This window comes from Macrotis lagotis, chromosome 1, assembly GCF_037893015.1.
Source record: "Macrotis lagotis isolate mMagLag1 chromosome 1, bilby.v1.9.chrom.fasta, whole genome shotgun sequence".
Classification (NCBI taxonomy): Eukaryota; Metazoa; Chordata; class Mammalia; order Peramelemorphia; family Peramelidae; genus Macrotis; species Macrotis lagotis.
In genome coordinates, this window is record NC_133658.1 from 659,877,229 (window position 1) to 659,894,798 (window position 17,570).

The following is a 17,570-nucleotide window of genomic DNA, read 5'->3' on the forward strand; positions in this document are numbered from 1 at the left end:
AGCACAATATTTTCTTTTGTATAGTACTGTATTAACCTTTTAGAATCTGTGAATTCTTTTAGGTACCCCTTTTAACAGGTAAAATTGCAATCTATTGTGTGGTATGTACCCCCACCCAATAAATTTCAGAGTTCTCTCAAGGTATGAAGACAAAAACTTTTATATAATTCCCATGTGAAGTGGGCATCAACTCCACCATGTGTATGGTGGACGGAGGCAAAGGGTATAAGCAGCAGAAGCAATATATGTGATTCCTAACACAGGCCCCCACCCCACCCCACCCCACCCCCACTGACCTTGTTCTCATTGTCTTACATTCTAGGAGTTAAATCTAATTCAAAGCATTGAATTGGGGAGCAAATAAACAAGTTTAAATGAAAACATGCTTGCTCCTTTGGGTACAGATGCCGATGGACATGTGACAAGGGGATAAGATAAGATACATTCTGAGAAATGTTCATTCACTTACTCTATAAGAATTGTTTGTCCAGTAAAGCAGGAGGAAGGAAGAAGGAGATGGGCAGGAGGAAAAAGACCCTGTAAGAAATCTCACAACTTAATCCACTCAGTCCCTCCTCTTTTATTTTGATGAGATTTCTTCAAATTTTTATAATACCAATTCACATTGTTGATCTATCTGGTCATTGCCCTCAGGATCTTCTCCATCTGTGGTGTTGAGACCACAGAGATGTCTAAAAGGACATATCTAAAAGGGATTAGCATTTTCATCTGACTGGATGTAAGTTACCATTTTATTAAGGCTGTCCTGAGTTATCAGTTGAAATAAACAAGGCAAGCATATTGGCAGTAGGACAATTTCACTGAGAGTTATTAAGGCAAACCAGAATATTTGTTTCCACCAACTTCCCCCAAACCATGAACATCACAAAAGGCCGAAGGAGAGTTCCAGCTCCACACCAGAACATGTGCTAGTTTTCTAATATCTTTGGTGATTTCTTTTACCATTGTCATCAATATTAATACACCAAGTAGATAAATTCAGTTTCCCACATACTCCTCCTTCTTCAGCTAACAAGTAGTCTAACACTAATCTATTTTGCAGTACTACTTCTCTGGTCTGAGTGGCTTGGTCAGCCAGGAGATCTAGTGCCCTAGCAGTTTGGTTAGTAATAATTTCTACAACTGCTTGGAGCCTAATTATTCTGTTCAACATATAAATAGGGGTCCTATATCCCTGACTCCCATCTTGGGCCTAAGGATAATTACATACACCTGGATATTTCTCTCAGGTGGTCACCCATTATTTTCCTATCCATTAGCTTCTCCTGTCTGAATGATAGATGTACTACATTATATTTCTCTGTCCTTAGGTCATTTTATAACTATATAGCCAAATATTTCCCTTCTTGGTCTGGTAGGAAGAAGAATGTAGGTATAACCAATGCTACATAGCAGTTACTGGCCCTGTTCACAGGAAGATGAATATAAACCATTGGTCTTCCAGGAATATAGTTTCCCAGTTTCCAACAAAGAGATAATACTGTTCATCCTTACTTCCCAGAGGCCTTCCCAAATTGACCACATAACCATCATGACAATAGGCTCACTTCCAAAGCTTCCATACCTCCTTGCACTGGCAAGTTTTTAAACCAATTTCTTTAGATAGGTCTTCCTTGCTCAAACTTGATCAAAATAAATTCCTAATTTTGTGTCATGGGACTAACCTCAAGACTAGCTAATATATATCTAGTGATGTTCTTTAAATTAATTTTCTTACAAATGTCCATTTCAACCCTTTCCTTGCAATTCCACATTAACTCATAATCACAGTATCCCTTAACAAGTCGCCAGTTTGTGCATCTTTACAAGGGATCCAGGTACCATCATTATCATTTCACATGAGTCTTAGTGTACCTATCTCTTTAAGTTGTACAGTCCAGCTAATTCAGAGACAGGACTCTCCCTAGATAGGATATAAAGACTCATGTAGGATATAATCATGCCACCCAACAATCTCCCTCCTTTTCTCTAAATGGAGAACATCTTCACCCTGCCTCTTCTCCCCTTTTTCTTACAGAGAAGGGCACATGTGGGGATGGCACACTTACAGAATCAAGGAGAGATTATGGATATAGTTCCCCTGACTAAACAATGTATACATAGGCAAGAGATTGTAGAGATGAACTGGCCCAGTGTCTCTCCTTTCTTCTCTTCTCCCCTGGAGACATCCAATGTCCTTCTACACCTTCTGAACCTGTTCCAAAAAGTCCTCTCTAGCTCAGGTGATTAGTTGAGTCTGTTGTCTTCTGGTAAAGAAACTACTTAACAATAATTATGTCATTGAGACAATGAGATTTTGAAAATTATTAAAATTTACATTTTGCCTTATTGCCATATTTGAGGCACAAACTTCACTTTAACTCAATGAAATTTAATTAGTATTTTACCACATGACAAATATCCAATGACTTCAGCAATCATCTTAGTTCAAAAAGCACCCTGCATATACTTTATTTGAAGTAGCCAACCAATAGCTAATAAAACAATCCTTGGGGTAGCTAGGTGACACAGTGGATAGAGCACTGACTCTGGAGTCAGGGGTGCTTGAGTTCAAATCTGGCCTCAGACATTTAATAATTACCTAGCTGTGCGGCATTGGACAAGCCACTTAACCCCATTTGCCTTGTAAAAAGCAAAAAATAAAAAAATAAAACAATCTTAACCTTTGTTCTTGCTTACTACAATAATGACTCAAATATCCTTAACCAAAATGAATTTTTTCAAAATGAAATTTTTACAAAATATTCCCATATATACCATACATTTTTTTATTTTCCTTATATACTTATCTGACTCATATTCCTTTCCCTAAATCAGACCTTGAAACTGTAATTATCCTAAGAATTTCCCATTCTCCTTACCTAAATACTCCCTCTAAATAAAAATTAAGGAAACTCAATTCCTATCTTAACATATAGCTGATAGCATATCTAACCTATCTTTGGCTGTTAGATCCAATTCATCTAAAACTTCTTTTTCTGGTTTTCTTAGTAACTGTGACAAACCAGGATATTAAAGGAAAATTCCTTTATAGATATAAGTATTGGATATCAGTGTCCAGGCAGAGATCATGTGGGTAGTCAAATGTCTTAGGCCAGATTTATTCTTCCAGATGAGATATTATCCAAATTTCATTCTGGGGAAATCAAGTCGAAATGGTCTGTCCAACCTCAGACCACAGAAGCCACCCCTTTGGCTGCACATCCCTGTCACCTGACATCTTTATCCCATTGTCTTCCTTGGCTCCAAGAACATGACATTTACTCAGGAGCATTTCTTTTGCTGACCATCCTGGTATCAGACTTAAAAAGAGAAAACTGATTAAAATGTCCCATGATGTAAAATAGTTGTTTTACTTAATTAGAAATTCCAGTAAATACAATTCACTAATTCCAGTTAAAGTCTTAATGGAGTCCCAATTAATGAAACCCCTACCTAAAGTTCTGAGCATCCTTCCTGGGTCTTCACTAAATCCAGGTATTCTAACTATGACTGTCCCTACAGGCCTCATCTCCTAACTTTTACCAGAGACTTCCTTTTGTCTGAAAGGATATCTACTCTATCTTTATATAAAAATGGTGCATCAAATTCCCCTTGAGCATATAGATAGAAACGTCTATACATAAACTTGTTTAGCCACTAGTCATTCTCAGCATCCAAATTGTTATTTTTGTTTGGCAAGGCAATTGTGGTTAAGTGATTTGTCCAAGATCACACAACTAGGTAATCATTGAAAGTCTGGGGCCTGATTTGAACTGAGATACTCCTGATTCCAGTGCTGGTATTCTATTCACTGCACCACCTAGACACCATTAGAACATCTTAGGTGGCTTTAAATTTCCAACATGTGTCATTAATTTCAATGTAACAGAACAACAATAAGAGTAACACACAAATTACTACCTTCTACAAAGCAATCCTTCCATTATTACATTATTTATGAACCCACAGCTCTATCCCAGGAAGGGTCATAATTTTTGATGTTTCCCTTATTGTCCTTCAAAGCAATCACATGTTAATCCTAGGCTTTAATAATACAGTATTTAAATGACATATATTCACAAGAGATAGGTAAATATTTCAAATATAATCTCTTGGAAATTACAAAAGATATCACTTAACTAATAAATACATTTTATTTATCAATAAGTTACCTTCCAGTGGGAAGGTTATTCATCAGAGCCTCTCACATCAGCTGTCTGCAGTTACCAAGAGAGAAGTCCATATTCTTGAATTCTTTAACATTAAATATAAATTGTTAATATATATTAAACATAAGATTCTTAAACATCTCATTCCCTTTAGAAGAGGAAAGTGAGTATCCCACTATCTTTACACTTTTGTCTTGCAGGCCTCTTTTTCCAGATTCTCATAATCCAATCTCACACCTATTATACATTTAAAACACTAATGCCATTACAACTAAACTTCCCAACAGTTTTGTTTGATAACAGCTTTAGAGTACCTTATACAGAGAATCCAGCATTCACATTCCAAAAGCTCCATCTAATATTAAAATATAATTGTTACCATTATTACACTTAGCATTAAAATAAATTAGATCTTTTTCCCAAAATAAGTCATAAACATCCCTGATAACCTAGGTATTTCTCTTCCTAGTAACACAATGCCACTTTTCTTTAACCCAAAGGTGTTTTGATAAAGTTTATAATCCCAAACCACTCAACTCCTTGCAATAGTTACAATAGTCTTAAAATAGGTTATAATTCCAAACTAATTTAACAATCTAGGTTATTTAATTCCTCCCATTCTGTATAAATTTTGGCAGAATATAACACTAATATACCTTTCTTAAAACCTCCAAGCAATTATTGTTTATGCTACAAATGTTAGGCACTGTTAATACATTTTCTTATTTTCAAAAAAAAAACAAAACAGATGTTAGGTAGATTTTAGTTTTATATATATATATATATATATATATATATATATATGTTCTTTTCCATTAAATGTGATAAGACAAATTTATTACAAACTTTCTTCTTTTACCAACAAAAGTCTTATGAGTTTGTTGACAATATAGTAGCAATTTAACATCAAAATAGATCAGATTATAAAATTTAGTACAATATTTCTTTCCCCCCCAAAAATCAGTAAATATATTAAATATGGTTCAACATTCCCAAATTCCTTGACATATAATTTATCTCAATTATATTTTCCTTCTTAATAATACACACACATTCTCAAGACTTGTTACAAAACTCTCAAAAAGGTGAGGAAATTACATTTAGTTCTCAGATAGTTTCGTTTTTTTCCAAACCCAAGGTTGTGACCTTTTCCTATCAAAGGCCTTCCCGCCCTCTTTTCAAAGCCTCTTGAGGGCAAAAAGTCTAAATTTGCTCAACCTTAAAGTCCAAATTAACCTAAATTCAATGCAACCCTCAATCAATATTAGGTTAATAAAAACTGAGCTTACAGCTGAAATCATTTCACAAATTTTGCCACTTTCAAACTTTCAAATTAGTATAAGGGGATAGACTCTGATCCCAATTTCATTAATTACTTAAAATTGGACCCTTTTTAAGCAATTAAATTCAAAACCCAAACTAAAAGGAGTATCAATGAACTCAGGTAACTGTAAATATTGCAGATCTGAATTACACACACACACACACACACACACACACACACACACACACACACACATACACACACATAAATATAGGCACAAATACACAGAAACAATTCTTTTGTATCATTAAGATTTCGAAGTAGCCAACCAATAGCTAAAATTTAATGCATTCTTAAGTAACTTTATAAAGTTCAAAATTCAAATTACTCTATTATAAAGATGTTAATTATTAGCACAGGCTTAATTAAAAGTTGAACTCACAAAACACACTCAACAGCAGTATTTTATCATTTTCTTCTTATCTTTTCTCCTTATCTTTTCATCTTCTTTCTTATTTTCTTAGTGGGAAGGCTTGGACTGAGCCCTTCTGATTCAAAATGTGCCTTTAGATCCCAGTCTCTTATGCCCAATACAGTAGGCTCACCCCCAACCTTTAGTCACCCAAATGGTCCTGACCCTCCAGGAATCTAGTGCCTTCAGATTCCAAGTAGAGGAGAGTTATGGTCATGAAACATTGCATTAAAAAGGATGGTATCAAGCTTGACTGTTATCTTAGGTTCTATTTACTTATTTGTTTATTGAGACTGGGACTCAGTATCTTTCCCAGGCTAGCAGTACAGAGACCAGTAATGGGCTGTATATTTTAACTTATCAGTTTGGGAGGTTTGACTTTCTCAGTTTTGACTGGGGTCACTCCGGTCCTTAAGCCTGGGGGTCATTCTATTCCTGGTGACTCAATACAGATCTTAAAATCTCATTTTAAAAAACACTAACCTCCTTGGTAGTGGGGATTATGGATATGGGCCACTATATACAGGCATTTTGATTAGTTTTGGGTAACTTTTCCTCTAACCATTTCATATATTTGACTATGAAGGATGAATCCCTGGGAGGGAGAGTAGAAAAATAGAGTGAAATATGATAAGTTAAATAAAAACAATATATAAAATGACTTTATCTCATCACCACTTCTGTTTCTTCTTAGAAAGGTATTTTGCCAATTGTTGATTTGAGTCATAAGCTTATTTTTTTCAATATGCTATTAATGACAGATACTAATATCATTTAATAAGATATCTGTTTCCAATGAATCAATCAAAAGGAAATAGCAAGAATTCCTAAGTGACACCAAAGCAGTTAAGTGGTATAGTGGATAGATCATTTGGTCTCCAATCAGGAAGATCCAAGGTTAAATCTTGACCCAGACACTTATTTGACCTTGTTCTTTTTAACTCAGTTTCCTCAATTGTAAAATGAAGATGATAATAGCACTGTGTCTCAGGGTTGTTGTGAGAGACAATTGAGATAATTTTTGCAAAATGCTTAGTATGGTACCTAGTATATAATAAATACTCCTATTATAATCATAAAATTCAAAGAAAACCAAGAAAAACAGGATAAGAATTTTAAGAAAAGGAAAGTGACTGTGAAACTAGAAGTCTACCAAACTATTTGTAGTTCCTAAAAATGGAAAAGAAATGATTGAAAAGTAAGCCCAGTTCTTTCTATAATAGTAAAACTAAAATTGTGTTGGTTCAAGTTACATTGCCATGAATATGATCTGTTTATATTTCTTTGAGGTTGAAGCATGAAAATTAAAGATAGATTTTTAAAAAAGTTATTCATTTATTTTTATCCATATGTACCTGAATAATTCCAAGTGACAAAATTTCCCTCCACCCTCTTTTCCCAACTCCTCTACTCAGAAGGGAAAAGTCAGTATAGCATTTTAAGTGCATATTTTGTTAAACATGTTTAAAAATTAGTAATTTTTGCCATGAAGAATGAGGATTAAGGGAAAGAGATACATAAGAGAATTTTTATAAGATGTTCATCAGATTCAGATGAGTTTTTTTTTTCCTCTGTGTTGTTTTGTTTTTCTTCCTCTGGTTGGGGATAATATAGTTCATAATCAGTCAATTACAGTTGTCCTAACTCTCTTGATTGCTGAGAGGAGCTGCTTCCATCAAGGTTGTTCATCATATATTGTTGTTGATGTGTACATTGTTCTCTTGGTTTTTATTCCCTTCCCTCAGCATCAGATCTCATAAATTATTCCATGCTTCTTTAGAGTCGGACTATTTATGGTTTCTTATAAAACAATACTATTCCATAGTATTCATGTACCATAACTTGTTTATCCATTTTCCAATTGATGGCTATTCCCTCAATTTCCAATTCTTTTCCACTATACAAAGAACCACTATGAATATTTTGGAATATGTAGGATTTTTCTCATTTTTGTTATAATTCCCTCTGAATATAGACATAGAATTAGAATTGCTGGGTCAAAAGATGTGAATAGTTTTATTGCTCTTTGGGCATAGTTCCATATTGCTATCCAGAAAGGTTGAATTCATTCACAACTCCACCAGCAATGCATCAATGTCCCAATCCTCCCATAACCTCTCTAACATTGATCATTTTCCCTTTTTCTCATCTTGGCTAATATAATAATTCCAAGATGATACCTCATTGTGTTTTAATTTCCATTTCTCTAATCAATAATGATTTGGAACATTTTTCATATGATTATATCTTTAATTTTTTCATTTAAAAACTTTCTCTTCATCCCTTTGACCATTTATCAATTGGGGAATTACTTGAGATCTTACAAATTTGATGCAATTCTCTATAAATTTTAGGAATGAGACCTTTGTCATAACTCCTGCTTGTGAAGATTATTTCCCAGCTTTCTGCCTACCTTTTAATTTTGGCAGCATTGATTTTATTAGTGTAAAACTTTTTTAATTTAATGTAGTCAAAATCATTCCTTTTGCAGTTCATAATGTACTCTATTTCTTGTTTGGTCATAAAAGCATAGACTCTTAAATGAAAATTCTTTTAATGCTTGATCTAATTATTTTAGCACTAAAATTATTTCTTTCCTGTCAATGCTTTATATCATTAACTCATTACTATTCCTAAGAGCTCTGTGAATTGGCCAATCCCTAGTTCTATTAGGAAAACTCAGCACAGAGAGGTGAAAGATCTTGCCTAGAAATTCATTGGAAATAAATTGTGAGACATGGAGATTTGAGGATTAGCTGCTTTTTTTATTCCAGAGAGTTATGAAAATATCAATTAAGAGAAACTATTAGACTGCTCACGGTAACCTAAAACTTTGGCCACTATAATTCTTCAGAGGACTGGTGGATGAGAATATGAGAGATAGGATATTGTGACAGGAGGAAAAATAATAGAAGCTATTCATCTGGTAAAATTTATATGTGGTATTAATTTAAAAACCCATTTCTCTTTCTAAAATATTCAGCTAATCTGCATCAACCTTTTCAGATTATGAAGTTTCTTCTTTAAATAATAAACACTTTTAAAATAAATGCTATATTGTAGAATTCGATTGTTTTCTTTCTTACACATTTTGTAGCATTATCACTAATCCAAAGACTATTATCAACATCTCTATAATTAGATTATGACTTTATTATACTATTTCATTAATAGAAAGACACCAATATGTTTATGAACATTTTCTTCATGATACATAATGCTTGTATGACATTGTGTAAGATTAAGCACATTCAATATTGTGCTAGAAACACTAGATAAAGGTCATGGGTTAAAATCTAAGTTTTGATATTCACTAAGAAATCAAAAGGGAAATAATTTCACTATTATGGATCTCAGGAACTACAGGAAGGTTAGTTCCAGCACAGATTCTCAGAGCATGCCAGGGAGAGGAGCTCCATACTTTCAACAGAGACCTTTACCTAGAACAAACAATATACAACCCCACCCTTGCACCCACCACCCCCTCAGGGCAACAGAATTCACTAGACAGAAAGAGATTAACTCCCTTCCCCAGGGCCCATCTTAGTATTCAAGGTCAACTCAGACCCTGCTGCTGAGGACCTCACTCCAGATAAAGCAACCATCATCCCTTACTGGCTGACCCTTGGAATAACTAAGCCAAGTGAACAAAGCCTCTAGGATCTTCAAAAGAAAACCTCTGAGAGCCAGCTCCGCCACCAATACAGGATGAAAAAGGTCAGAGAAAAGGAGGGAAATACTTAGAAGAGACAGATTCTAACCAGAGAGATCTAGTCCTGCTGAAGAGAATATGAATTGGTCTCCAGCCCAGAAAGACTTCCTTGAAGAAATCAGGAAGGGGTTTAAAAATCAATTGAAAAATTGGGAAAAGAAAGTCAAGTTGCAAGAGAAAATTAACATACAACAAGAAAACAAATCCTTGGAAAATAAAATAGGACAAATACAAAATGAGAATAACTCTCTCAGATCTTCAGTTGGGGAAATGCAAAAAGAAAATAATTCTCACAAATCCTCACTTGGGTAAATGCAAAAAGGCAATGATTCCCTCAAAACTACATTTGGGCAAATGGAAAAGTCCTACAAAAATAGAATAGACCAACTGCAAAAGGAGCTGCATAAGATAAATGAAGAAAAAAATTTCTTCTCTAAAAAAGACGAATGGAATTGACAGAAGCTAATGACTTCATGAGACAGGAAGACTGTGCTAAACAAAAACCAAAGATCGAAAAAAAAAACCACTGACCTCAAGAACAGATCAAGGAGGAGAAGCTGAGAATTATCGGCCTTCCTGAAAACACTAAAGAGAAAAATAGCATGGACTTAATATTACAGGTTTAGTGATGGAAAATTTTCCCAATATGGTGGAACTAGAGAGCAAAATAATTGTTGAAAGAATCCATCAATCCACTCCTGAAAGCTTTCCTAAAATGAAAACACCAAGGAATGTTGTGGCCAAATTCCAGGACTATCAGATAAAAGAAAAAAATTCCACAAACAGCCAGAAAGAAAAAAAAAATAAATAGCATGGAGTCACAGTAAGGATTCTGCAGAACCTGGGCACAACAACATTAAGGGATCGAAGGTCCTGGAATGAGATATTCTGAAGAGCAAGGGAGCTTGGAATGCAGCCAACAATCCTCTACTCATCAAAGCTGAGCCTTTTCTTCCAGAGGCAAAGATGGACATATAATGAAACACAAGACTTCCAAGATTTCATGATGAAAAGACCAGAGCTAAAGAAGAAAATTTGGACGTCAAACAGGAGGTTCAAGAGAAACATGAAAAGGTAAAAAAAAAAAAAAAAAAAACTCGCTATACAATAAGATGGAACTGGCTCTATACCCACTTAGGAGAAAGAGTCTCATAACTCTTGAGAATTGTAACTCTAATAGAGAGAATATACATAATCAGAAGTGATGGACACTCATAAATTTTCTGTGACTCAAATAGAATGATTTAAAAATAATAACTCCTTAAAAAGGGGGGTCAGTAAGGAGATGGGAGATCGGAGGGAGACTGAATGGGGAAAATCTCATTACATCAAGTGGTACAAAAGACCAATTGTAATTGAGAGGAAGTAGGGAGGAGGGGAGAACCACCTGAATCATCATCTCATCAGACTTGGCTTAAAGTTAACTTAGACACTCTTAATCAAGTTAAGAATCTTATCTTACATTTCAAGCATTAAAAGGGGAAAAGGAAATGGGTGGGGAGGGGGAGGAATAGGGTAACTAACAGGAGGAATGTAAGAAGTGAAAAGGCAAAAGGGGGAAAAGGGGAGGGGATTGATATAAGAGGGCAAACACACTGAAGGTGGTGGTATTCAGAAACAAAGCACTGGGGAATATGGATAAAGGGAAAAAAAGGCAAAAATACAAATAGAACATAGCATGGAGGCCAATAAAGACTTATTAATTATAACTTTGAATGTGAATCAGATTAACTCTCCCTTAAAATGCAAGTGGATAGCAGAGTGGATTAAAAACCAAAATCCTACAATATGCTGCTTACAAGAAACTCATTTGAAGCATAGAGATACATATAGATGAAAGGTGAAAGGTTGGAGCAAAATATATTTTACTTCACCTGAAGTGAAAAAAGCAGGGGTATCAATCCTTTACTAAGACAAAGCACTGCAAAAATGGATAGCATTAAAAGATATAAGGAAGGAAGCCGTATCCTCCTAAAAGGTACAATAGACAATAAAGTAACTTCTTTTATTTAGAAAGTTTTTATTTCTCTTGAGTATTACAATTTCCCCACCATTCTTGTTTTCCTTCCCCTATTCCCCATAGAAGGCATTCTGTTAGTCTTTACATTGGTTCCATACTATACATTGATCTCAGTTGACTGTGATGACAGAGTAATTATGATGTTTTATACAGTCTTTAAATGTGGTTGAAAGTAAATCCAGAGGGGTTGCTAAGTATATATAGAAATGACAGGACCAGAATTTAGCACATGAATATAATGGAGTCATTTTAATGAGAATGAAAGAGTGAGGAATATGGAAGGAAAGGAGTTTGTGGATGGAAAATACAATTCTAAGTTCTTTAATCTTGTAAGTTATGTAATATGACATATGGTATGTTTTGTGTCCATACAAGCATGTGAGTGAAATGAGGGTGGAGTAGAAAAAACACTGGACTTGAGGATATTGTGGTAAGATCCCCAGTGAGAGCGTCATTTTAACTCTCTAAATGATTGAGAGTGAAAGCAAAAGAAAGAGAAATGAACTAGAAAATTCTAAGTCTGTCTGGTAAAAATAACATTGAGTATGTTGTTGTCAATTTTTATCAAACATCATGGGGAGCAATATAAAACAAAAATGAAAATTAATAAAGTAAAAAGTCATGATAGTAACAGAATGGAGTAAAATTAGTAATAAAAATCAAGGTTATCTCATTCCTATTCCTGTGATTCCAGGGGTTGGAAGGAAAAATTTTCAGTTGACAGAGTTGAATAGGATGTGTACTTGTGACCTCAGAGCTAAATAGGCTTTAGTTAAAGCAAGGGGATATAGTAAAAATATTCTTTAACAATTTGTATAAATTAGAGATAGGGTTGGGGTTCTTCATGTCACAATGTGATGGGAGACATAGGCAAAGAGCACTGAGGTGAGTCTGATGAAATGCTCTTATTGTTCATCTATTTTCATGGGGTTATTGATGTCTTGATGGACACGTAACAGATTCTTACAGTCAAAAATATGAGAGATAGGTGAATCAGGTAGACACACCAAAGATGAATGAATAGTCCTGAAAAAAAGATTCAACAAGTCCTCATACCAGAGGTGAATTTCCTACTTGAACAATCCAATCCATACACTGGTGAAGAGTAGGACATATGGAAATAGAGATACAAATTTGAGTAGAAGTGACATGCATGTGACATTTGCAACAATGGAACACTTCCAGGGGAGAGAGAACAAGGCAGAGATATAGACAGAATGAAATAGAAATTTTATCCTTAAGGTATTTTGAAATTAAAGTTTAGAAACTTGAACCTAGACATTACAAGCTTAGATCAAGAGGCTACAGTGACTCCTACTCAATAGGAGAAAATTTGATTGGAGGGAAAAAATGTTGGAATTGTTGTTTGCTTTCACTCTGTGACAATTGGTAAAGAACAGTAAGGTTTAGTCTCCCTCTCTCTTGCCTCTATGACCATAGCTGTTGAGTATCTTCTACAAGGCACTTTAATTTTAAATGAATAATTCCATACTTTTCTCCTAAATTATGATTAACCAAAATTGATCTTGACTTATATTTGTTCATTTATTACTTATGAAGTGTGGTAATAAAGGAAACCAGTGACAGTAATAGAGATAAATAGAACAGAAGTTTGAATCATAGCTCTAAGTGTAATGATTATTTTGATTTTTACTTTAGCTGGGAAATGAAACAATTGAGAATGAATCTTATTCTATTAGGAATTTTGTTAGGGATATTTATAAATGCTTTAAATAGCAGAGCTAGGCAAACTTTTTGATTGAGACTATTTTCAACCTAGGCTGTGGATTAATGAGTAAATGAATTTCAGGTGGTCCTGAATGGAAGGAGACTCAGCATTCCAGCCTTTCAAATATGCAGCAAAATAGAGTCATGGGTAGGTCTTGATCCCTGTGGACCAAGCATTGGGAAGGTTTGTTTGGAAAAAAGTTAATATACCTAAACATTCAAAAATTAGATGTCAAAGGGTAGAAAATAGTCACCTGTGCCTTTTATTTGGTGGTATCTAATCCTCCAAGCCTTGCCAGATAAAGCTACCTGATGTGTGACACCGATATCTCAAACTCCTTATAAAACCTTGTTACTGTCTGTTTGTCTTTCTTGTTGAGAAGTGTGTGTCCATGTCTGTGAATCTATCAGTGGTATGGATTAACTCCATGGTAATCTGAAAGTATTGTCTGGAGTTATTGAATGTAAATAATTTGCCCCAAATTTCACAGGTTGTATGATTAAGAGATAGGATTTATACCCAGATCATCCTAACAGTGTATTATTACCTTTATAAAATCTGAATTTACACTGGGTGGCTTGTCTGGTTGGCTGGGATTCAGAATAATTAAGACCTTAACTTTATTTGTTGTACTTTTTTGAGAAGACACATTCTGAATTATCTACATATTAGTTTTCTTACCTCAGAACATGTTTTGGGTTATTAGATTTCATTTTGTGACTACCTTCTTCCATAAATCCTATTATTAAAAATATCATTCTAAGGGGTCATTTTACTAATGTAAGGCTGACATAACAGATAGTTTCCTTTTGCCATCACAAGTGACTCTAAAGGAGTCATTGTAAATTTTATTAGGTGTCTTAGATGGTAGTCAGGTTTCGATCTTTGAAAATACAATTGCCTTATTTTTTTAAAAAGAAGATGATTTTGTTCATTTTCTGTCACTTTCTGAATTAGCTTGTTTTCATATTTTATTTAATGAGACTTTTTCTATAGTCTCTTTTAGGTAACTGTGGGTAGTAAAACCACAAGTTGTTTGGATGCTGTTAATTCATGGAGGAAAAAGTTATCTTTCTTTTAGTACCATGATCAGAGCTTCTATTATTTCAAAACTGTCAGCAGTATGATGTCTAAATGTTTGTTCATAAATGCAAATTATTTAATACAAATGATTTTTTAATCATGAATTTAAATTTTAAAAATTATTTTTCAAAATCTCCATGTGTTGAGAAATTTATAAGAATACTTTAGCTAATTTTTTGTTTGCAAGGCAATGGGGTTAAGTGGCTTGCCTAAGGCCACACAGCTAGGTAAATATTAAGTGTCTGAGACCAGATTTGAACTCGGGTACTACTGACTCCAGGGCCTGTGCTTTATCCACTGAGCCACCTAGCCGCCCCAAGAATACTTTAAAGAACGTTAGAAAATATGACATAACTGTCAAAACATGCTTCCAAGTAAAAGTCCTACCCAGATTGAACACACAAAGATCTGATTCAATTAAATTAGTGACATGGATTTATATAAAATGAATACTATATTAAAATATCTTCTTTCTATAGGTTAATGATAATCTCCTGGGAATATCAGTTTAGGATTAAAATGAGGTCTTAGAGATTATGTAGTTCAGATTCCTCATTTTATAGAGCAGGAAACTAAGACCCAGAGATGTTAGGTAATTTTATCCAAGATCACACAAATAATAAATGGCAGAGTCATAAAACCAAGACTTCTGACTCTCTAGTCTTCTTCACACCTCATGAAACTATTTACATGGTTTTCCCTAAACTAATAATATATTTAGCAAAATCTTTCTTCCTGGATACAATGGAGCAAATTTAGGACTAGTGATGGTAAAAAAAATCAGTTTCAAAGATTGCTTAAGCAGAAAGAACATAGGGAATGTCATCATAAGAATTGTGACATTGAATGTATTTCTTTACCTCTTGAAGGAATGAGAGAATAACTGTTTCCTGATTTTCTGTCACTTGATTTAGCTGTAGGCAAGGTCAAAAGGATCATTGTAATGTCCTCATATAACTCTAAATATTAGTCCCTTTGTCCTTTTCCAAGATAGATATGATTACTTTTTTACCTAAGGCATAAATATTCACTCTTCATGCATAATGAGAGAGAAAACTATAGGTAGAAAGTATAAACCCTTCTTTAAAGCTATGTGCATCTTTTATTTCCAGCTGCTTAGTATTATGGTATATTGGATAGAATACCAGGTCTGTAGTTAGGAAGACACTATGTACCTTCAAATCCAGACTCAGAAATTTATTAGCTGCGTGACCCTGGACAAGTCATTTAATCCTTTCTGTCTTATTTTCTCACTTATAAATGAACTGGAGAAGGAAATGACAAACCACTCCAATATCATTGCCAGGAAAACACCAAATGGGGTTACAAGGAATCAGACAATATTGAAACATAAAATTCAAATTCAAAATTCAAAAAGGAAGGTTTCCTTGAACCGAGTTTCAAAATCTAGATATGTTGATAGTAGCATCACTTAAAAAAATAGACAAAGAATCAGCTAAGCCAGGATCTAGCTACTGATAAACAAAAGCATAACTATAACTGTTTGCTTTGCAGTAAATGAGAATTGGTGTGTCCAAGAGAGATTGAGAGTCTCTTTGAATAGTGAATGATTTCATGTGCTCTCTGGGATTTAACAATGCTCAGGATTTATTATAGAAGGTTACAAAATATACAGTTTAAAACTCCTAGAAAAGCAGTAAGCCCTTTAAGGACAGGCTAGGTGAAGTTTGAGTGAGAGTGAGAGAGAAAGATCAGACGGTCATGGGGGTTGGTTTAGTGTGGGGTGCATAGTGCTCTAGAGGGCCTAAGTCTGGAGCATGTGGCCTAAGAGTACAGGGAGAGGAGGAGGTGGAGAGAGTTGGGGGAAAGAGAGGGAGAGGGAGGGAGAGAGGATAAGGGGGGAGAGGAGGAGAGGGGGAGAGGGGGGAGGCAGGGAGGTGGGGGCGTGGCACCGGCACTTCTCTTAAATGCACTTCTGTAGTGGGTTGGACAAAAGGTGGCACCTGGGGAATGATCCAGCACCTGGTTCAGATATCCTCCCAATAGGCAAGCTATGTGTACTTGTCCTTCCTGTATCAAAGTATGTGACCTCTAACATCAACATGTTGTTTCCTGTCACACCAGCCTTAATGTGCAAGGTCAGGTAGTTATAAAGGAAGGGGGAAGTTGTAGGAAAAGTGAAAAACCCAAGGACCACTCATCCTGGAATGGAGTCTCTTTGAACAATAGAATTACCCAGATAGGTCAAAACATCTTCACTGTGTCAGCTTCAATAGAAAACTGATTGAAAACATTTTTCCCCTTACCAAACCTTAAAGGTGAAAGTTGTTATACTACGGATCGAAATTTAGCCAAATCAAAAAAGTTTCTTATTAGGAAATCTATTTGGTTTAATGTAATCCAATCCAACCATAATTCAGTAAACAAAGACTATATGCAAGGTAGTGTTCTGAGTAATAGGAATATAGAAGGCAAAATATACAATGGTCTTTTCAAGTAAATAATCACTATATATTTATTAAGCACTGTGTTAAGTGTGTAGGATACAAAGAAAGGCAAAAGGAGCCCTCTTTCAAGGAGCATATTGTCTAATTGGGAACAAAACATGCAAATTACTAACTCCCTTTCCTCAAAATTCTCACATGCATTTTAGGGCATATGTCACATAAATACATATTCAAGATTACCTAAGGAGGAGAGAGTACAATAACTATTTAAATAAAGAAAGACTTTACAGAAATAATTCTGTAAAAAGATTGTTTAAAAATTATTTGAATGGATGAAAATCCATATTTATTATAAATAAGGATGGTTATTAATATTGTAAAATTATTGTTTTATAAAAATTTCATCCTGGGAATCTATTAGAAAACCAATACCTAATATATATTCAAAAAGTGATAGCAATTACTTGCAATATCCCAATTTAATATACAAAATTTAAAGCACACATTGATTATTTAAAATGACACATACTTTTCCCCCCAAGACTATTAATAATTTGAAAGGTCTGAAGGATTATATATTTTAAATTTTCTTTGATTGTTAAGGAAGATTAACTAGCATATCTTTCTGGGTGAGATTGTATAGGTATCATCAGACTAATTACTGCATTGTACAAAATGTTAAATTATTATTAAATATGAAAATTGTCATG